Consider the following 7,732-nt stretch of genomic DNA (forward strand, 5'->3'; position numbering starts at 1 on the left):
CTTTCATGTGGAGAACTCTCCTCATATTAATGCATAGCCTAATGATGCATTTAAAAGTTAATGGCCATTCGGATCTTTATAAAAGTCCACATTGGTATTTGCAGATGAAAAATAACACGGATAACATGAAATATATATTTTCTATCAGGTTAAACTGATTATTAGTCACTCAAACCTCTCAGCGTCGATCGCGCGTATCCGCCATGTTTTGTAGTTTTTTAACACTTTTCACTCGTGTTTGTAGTTCTGAACTGAATCCTCGTTCAACGCACAATGGGTTGTGGGCAATATTAGCCTTTATAGTGTGCACGGATCCACACTTCGAAAATCTACCGGAAATAGTAGACCATCCGGGGACTTTTGGCATACTCTTTTCAACATACTATGCTTTGGGACACACTTATTTTAAACTCACATACTATTTAGGATGGATATATGGACATTGGAACGCAGGGCATTAAATCAGATTCAAGCAGAGGTGTAAAGTACTTGAGTAAATGTAATTAGTTAGTGTACTTAAGTATCTTTTTGGCTACTTTGTAGTTGTACTGAGTATCAAAGATATTGGCAACTTTTACTCTCTACTTGACTACATTTTTGAGCAAGTAAATGTAGGACTTTTAACTCCAATACATTTGTGATGAGTAATGCAATTACAAATTACATTTTTCATGGCAGCTAACTTTTTCTGCAGCAGTTTGTTTCTGATATAAAGAAGTGGTATCACCATCTAAGGGCATTGAAGGTACTATATCTTAACCCAAACTTGTCAACAAGGATACTTTATATGAATGCGAGTGCATTGGCAGGTTTCTGATCTCAGGTGTTTGATTTATTAGATGAGGAAATGACTGCAGCTGGTGATGAGACTGAAACCAGCACATACAGTAGACTTTGACTATTTCATTTTACTTAACATTGTTTTATTTATCCGCTATATACAAGACCGTTTTGAAGGATATTGGTTTACTTATGACCTTTCTGTGCACTTGAGCTCAACTGAGACTTGAGAGTTTGTAGATGTTAAAAAGGTTGTTCTGTCGACCTTAATTTATTGCAATATTGAGGTGTTCAGTTTTATTTTCACTTTAGAAAATAAGCATGATTTCTCATCTTAAAAATCAATTATTTGTAATTTTCACTGGCAGTCTCTCAGGACTAGTGCATCTCTGAGCCTACATTCAGCATGAGTAAAATACTAAAGTACTGTTAAAATCAGATACTTTAAGACTTTTACTCAATTCGTATTGGAATTGGTTATTTGTAAATTGTAGTGGAGTCATTCCACGAAACGGTACGATTTGGACTTACACATGTGTAGATTTTTTACCAAAATGTATTACTTTTCTGAACACCCCACAACATTAATGACATATTTAACTTCCAGAAAAACATATTTTCCCATCTCAGGCATCAAATCCCTATTATTATTGGTCATTATTTTAAGTTATGGACACTATGGGAGCTCGCTGAATATTATTATAAAATGTATTTGTGATAAAATCAACATTTTCCTATTAATCAGATGTCCGTCACACTAATTCAGTAATTGCAGATATAAAAGTTACATAAAATCTCACACTTTTGCTATACTAAAGCCTTGTCACTTGTGACAGCAACCTCATCATTATTTATCAAAGGCTTAACTTCAGAATTTGAACTAAAATCAGTATTCTTATGATTGCTCTGAACATTTCAGACAGAATTCAATTAACTTTAAATTACTTTTTCATAAACTTAAAATAATAATAATAATAATAATAATAATAATAATGTAGGTGTGACGGGGTTGTGATTTTTTGCCCAAACTGGCCACTGCTCTAAATCTAGTGAATAAATGGAGAGCACATGACATGCATGATATTAAGAAATCATGAATAATGTTGAAAATAACAAAGATCATTTTCACAAGAAATAATTTTTTTATCTTTAATTGAAGTAACAGGGTTGAGGGGTTACTGAAGTATGGAGCTAAATAATGTGATTTTAATGAATAATCATGAAAAAACATTACCAGCAAAAAAGCACAGATGGATATTTATGGGAATGCCAAAATGAATGGACTTTTTTCTCATTTTATTATTCATATCCCAAGTACACTTTCATAGAAGGCCTTGAGGGACCTGACAAAATAGGTGGTGTCAACTGATAAAAAACAAAATAATTTCTAATATGAAGATAAAATGTATGTCATGTTTTTAAACATTATTACGTTTTGCAAAAAGCTTTTAAAAATTATATTTTGGTGACCCAATAGATTAAATACACTGAAAAAGGTCAGAGGGACTTAAATCGTACCGGTTTCGTGGAATGACTCAGTGGAGTCATTTTTGCTGTAAAGTATCTGTACTTTTAGACTTTTAGACTTAAAGGATTAGTTCACTTTCAAATTAAAATTTCCTGATAATTTACCAGAGTCGGCGCCAGAGCAGATCTACTGGAGGGGCATTGGGTCATCGGCGGGGGGGCACTGCAGTTTAAGAAATATTTTTACGCAGTGGCGACATCACAGTCCAACACAGCAGAAATGCAATAAATAAGAGAAACACGTTTTATTATTATTATTATTATTATTATTATTATTTGCGAGTTTCGTTTATTCTTGTTGTTGTTAATTTCTATATCATGTAGCCGCGTTTCCATTACACATTTGCGCAAAACTTTTGCGATATTTTTTTAACCATTTCGTTATTTTGGCTTGAAATTTCGTTTGTGGGAAATATGAACTGAATTTAGAAATGCTTTTGAAATTAAAAACGTTGCGTTTAATAAACAAAATGAAGACAGCGTTTGGAGTGGAGTCACATTAAAAGGCAGAAAAGGCATAAAGTATGCCCTCTCTCTACTCGAAATTCAGCTCAGTCACAGCGTAGGGCTGTCCTGGAGGCTATACGCAAATAAATGCAGTTTACCCATCTCTGACATGTCAGAAATAGTTCATCCACCTCTCAACAGTTTATGCACTTCCAGAAAACCATTATGTAGGCCTATCACTGGTTATAAACATTAGACAACATAGCCTCCATCAAAAACACCCCTTTACAACATATAAGTAACAGGACAGGACCGCTGACATAACTGAGGCACGCATTCGGGCAGCAAGTAGCCAATTGGATAAGCCACGCACCAGGCAGAAATGACATAAGCCAACACGATCACATGAGAATGCGTATCAATAGTACGAGTGTGTAATCTCGTAGAATATAGGCAAATAAATTGCCATAAAGTGCGTACCATAAGCACGCCAAATTCTACGAGATTACAATCTCGTACTACGCATTTTCGTGTGATCGGGCTCATATCTTACCTGTAAGATTTACAGGCAGCCAAGTATAAAACACATACACAATTCTACTGATTAGTAGGCCTTATCAAAGCCAGGGCTGGCTTTAATAAGTGAAATGAACAAACGACTTACCCTCAGAAGAGTTGCAGGCGAGTGTTTTCGTAAATCCATTTTTTGTCTATAATTAGGCTAACAGTTAGCGCTAAATGTCTATGATAAAGACGGACAAACTGAAATGGATTATGCGCGCAGCGCGCTGAAAATCAACAAGTTTACTCAGCGACCAATAAGCATTGACCTGTGATGACCAAGCCTAGTAACATGTCATGAACAACCAAAATTAATGTTTTCCCCGTTGATTTCATTTTATTTCATTTAAGTTACAATTTGTACATTTAATATTAAAAGAATAACTAAAAGTTATTTTTTGGGGGGGCCACGCCATGGCCTGTGGTAGGAGGGGCATCAATGACCGCTAGGGGGGGCACGGCCCTCGAATGCCCCACCATAGCGCCGACACTGTAATTTACTCACCCCCATGTCATCCACAATGTTCATGTCTTTCTTTCTTCAGTTGAAAAGAAATTAAGGTTTTTGATGAAAACATTCCAGGATTATTCTCCATATAGTGGACTTCAATGGCCTCCAAACGGTTGAAGGTCAAAATTACAGTTTCAGTGCAGCTTCAAAGCGTTCTACACGATCCCAGACCAGAAATAAGGGTCTTATCTAGAGAAACCATCACTCATTTTCTAAAAAAATTGTTAAATTATATACGTTTTAAACATAAATGCTCATCTTGAACTAGCTCTCTTCTTCTTCTTCTTCTCTATTAGAATTCCAGCAGTGTAGACACTGCTAAGTGTATTGCTGCCCTCCACAGGTCAAAGTTTGAACTAAATTGTCATATACAACATGCTAGTGCAAGTATATATATATATATATATATATATATATATATATATACATATTGCAGTATATTGAAAATATATTATTTTCTAATATATCACATTATATTTTGCTGTATATTCCCATATATTTTTGTTCCTGCATCTTTAGAAATGGTTAGAAAAGACACAATTTTATAGTTGTAGTAAAAATTTGCTGTGTCTGCACGACCACTCCAGAAATAAAACCCTTGCTTGTTTCTTATTTTACCCAGATTGCCCTTGCTGATTCTGATCTTACTATTCCCAAGAGGATGTTTGAAAGACTCAAAAAAATCACACGTTTCTCTTTTAACCCATGACCTGGCCACACTCATTTTTGGAAAAGATGCACTGGCATGATTCATACTCAGAGGGAAATCTGCACTCAAAAAATTAATGTTACAAATAAATGAATAAAAATGTTGTTATACATTATTATACACAAGTCGTTGGCTGAGTATTTTTGTACTCACACAGTTAAACTACAGATTTACAAATTGCTGTGCTGTGGTCATGGCATTGTGTACCACGCCACGGAAGTTAATGTTTTTTGGACATACTTTATAACGTTTGGATGTTTACTCTTTTTTAAATAAGGCTATTTGTCTTACTCAAATGCATCGATTCCCTTCAGAAGGCCTTTATTAACCCTCCAGAGCCGCATGGAGAACATTTTATGATCTATGGATGCACTTTTTTGGACCTCAAAAACTCCAATCACTCCCATTATAAAGCTTGGAAGAGCATGCATATTTTTAATATAACTCTGATTGTGTTTGACTGAAAGAAGAAAGTCATATACACCTAGGATAGCTTGAGGGTGAGTAAATTATGCAGTAATTTTCATTTTTTGCTGTCTATGGGGGATAAAAACAAACCCAAACCTCTCGGATTTCATCAAAAATATCTTAATAGATAAACGAAGATCTTACAGGTGTGGAATGACATTAATGACAGAATTTTCAGTTTTGGGTGAACTAATTGTTTAATGGTTTTGGTTATTTGTTGTACCTAGTTCATAAGAGACACTGAGATGAAGCAGCTTCCAAATACTGCAGTGTCTGAAGTGCAATCCCTCATTTGAGTCGTAGTCAAACAAAAGTGACCCTCCACTTGAAGGATGAAAATGATGACAGTTTTTCAGTTCCCATGCTGATTCAATCCATTGGAGATTGTAAAAAAAAAATATTCACTTTTTAATGTACACAATTTGTTTTTGTAATGAACACAAGTATATGTGTGTGTGTTAAAACATCAAACCAGATATATCTCAAGCCCTTGTGTTCACTAGTGGACAAGTGACAGTCATCAGAGGATTGGTGGGTGGAGTCGACCTATTTATGGATTTGTCTACAGTCTTGACGCTAGAACTGTTTCAGAATCCACAAATGCGCAGGAAGAGATCCACAGATGTACAGGTGGTGATTCATAAATGAATGCCAGGCAGATCTGTGCTTGTGAAATAAAAACATATTTGTGAGCATTTGATTTATTTATGAATGTAATTAATTTGTGTGAAATTCCTGACATATATTTGTGGATCTCATTCTATTTATTTGTGCATATGTTTATTTTTTGTGAATCACTTTAAATTTATTTTTGGATCATAATCTTTTTATCTGGAATATTGGAAGGATTCTATCTCCATAAGAAATGACCATTCATTCTTTTTTAGGCTACTCTTAACTAATTGCCGGTTTCACAGACAACCCAGCTAACAATTTTTGGCTCCCAGAACGTTCTTATTTGGTTCCCTCAAAAAAAAAACCCAAAAAAAACAACAAATGGGAATCATATGGGAACGTTAGGGGTGTTTGCTGGGAATGAATCTAGTCCCAGACTAAAATACATGTTTGAGCTGTCTTCACTGAAAAAACCTTGATGCACACCAGTAATGTTTTTCTCTAAGGCACTTTTTAAAGAAAGCTACTTAAATATCCTAATTTAACTAAGGCTTAATCCTGGCTTAATTTAAGCCGTATGAGAAATCCAGGCCTAAGTGTATATAATTTAAGCTTTTTTTGTATATAATTTAAGCTTTTTTAAGCAATCACTTATCATGATTGTTTTTTTCAGAAATTTGAGCTACAGTAGCTTTTTTGTGTGATCGGACCATGCAGATGGGATTTGCTCCCCAAATGCATCAGTGAGCCTTGGGCAGCGGTTCACCGGTTGTCCTTAATTGCTCTACTTTTGGTAACTACTGCATAACCAGGGTCTGGGTCCAGGAACACCCTCCAAAACAAGTCAAGTCAAGTCAAGTCATGTCACCTTTATTTATATAGCGCTTTTTACAATGCAGATTGTGTCAAAGCAGCTTTGCATTAATAACTGGTATATAGTTTGGCTGCACAGCAGCTCTTAAAGAAAATGGTGTCATTATCCGTCTTAAGTAAATTCAGTATTGATTCATTCTGATGTAAGAAACAATAGTTATTAATTTAGTTAATTTATCTAGATCAGCACTGGAGTAAACAGTGATGTCATCATCCAGCTCAGTTCAGTTCACATACAATGCTGTCAATGCAGGCAGATCCAAACACTGCTTGAATATCAAATGTCAAGTGTCCCCAACTAAGCAAGCCAAAGGCGACAGCAGCAAGGAACCCAAACTCCAACAGGTGACATCAGGTGGCAAACAAGTGTTAAAATGGAGAAAACCATTGGGAGAAACCAGGCTCAGTCGGGGGGCCAGTTCTCCTCTGGCAAACGGTGCTTTGTTATGATTCAGGTAGTTATCATAAGTCTGATAGGATCACAACAGTTAAAGTATTTATTCCAGTTCAATCCAGTTGAGGATCGTATTCATCACACCGGTATGGACGGTTTGTTGAGGAACTGTGGCACTGGCGGTCGTGTCGATGAGGTCTTCACAATGGATGATCTAGTTGACTCAATCTCTGCTGATACTTCAAGGCTGTGCTGTGGTCGTGTCAAGGCGCCGGTCCTCGGTCTCACCTGGATATAGGCCTGGATCTGGTTGACTACGGTAAACCTCGGGATAAACAGAAAGACTAATATTAGCGTAGATGCCATTCTTCTTCTGATGTAACGAGGACATCTGTTGTTATAGGAAGTGTTCCTGGTTCCGGTTTAATTTATGCAGCCTAATAATCCTTTAACAGATTTGAAAATATAGAATTGATAATGTGTTATGTGTATGCCAGGTTAAAGAGATGCGTTTTAAGTCTAGATTTAAACTGACAGAGTGTGTCTGCTTCCCGAACAATGCTAGGAAGATTGTTCCAGAGTTTAGGTGCCAAATAGGAGAAGAATCTACCGCCTGCGGTTGATTTTGATATTCTAGGTATTATCAGCTGGCCTGAGATCACAATAGACGTGAAGGATTATAATGCTTTAAGAGCTCGCTTCCGCTTTCCCGGTCATGAGTATGAGGTAACGCAGCTCTGTTTATCATATTAGATACATTTGAGAGTGTTGAAAATGATGTTATAACATTACTCTGTGCGTTCACTCTGCGGCTGCTGTGAGACACTGTTACACACTGCAGTAAGAT

Source organism: Megalobrama amblycephala, linkage group LG21, assembly GCF_018812025.1.
Source record: "Megalobrama amblycephala isolate DHTTF-2021 linkage group LG21, ASM1881202v1, whole genome shotgun sequence".
NCBI lineage: Eukaryota > Metazoa > Chordata > Actinopteri > Cypriniformes > Xenocyprididae > Megalobrama > Megalobrama amblycephala.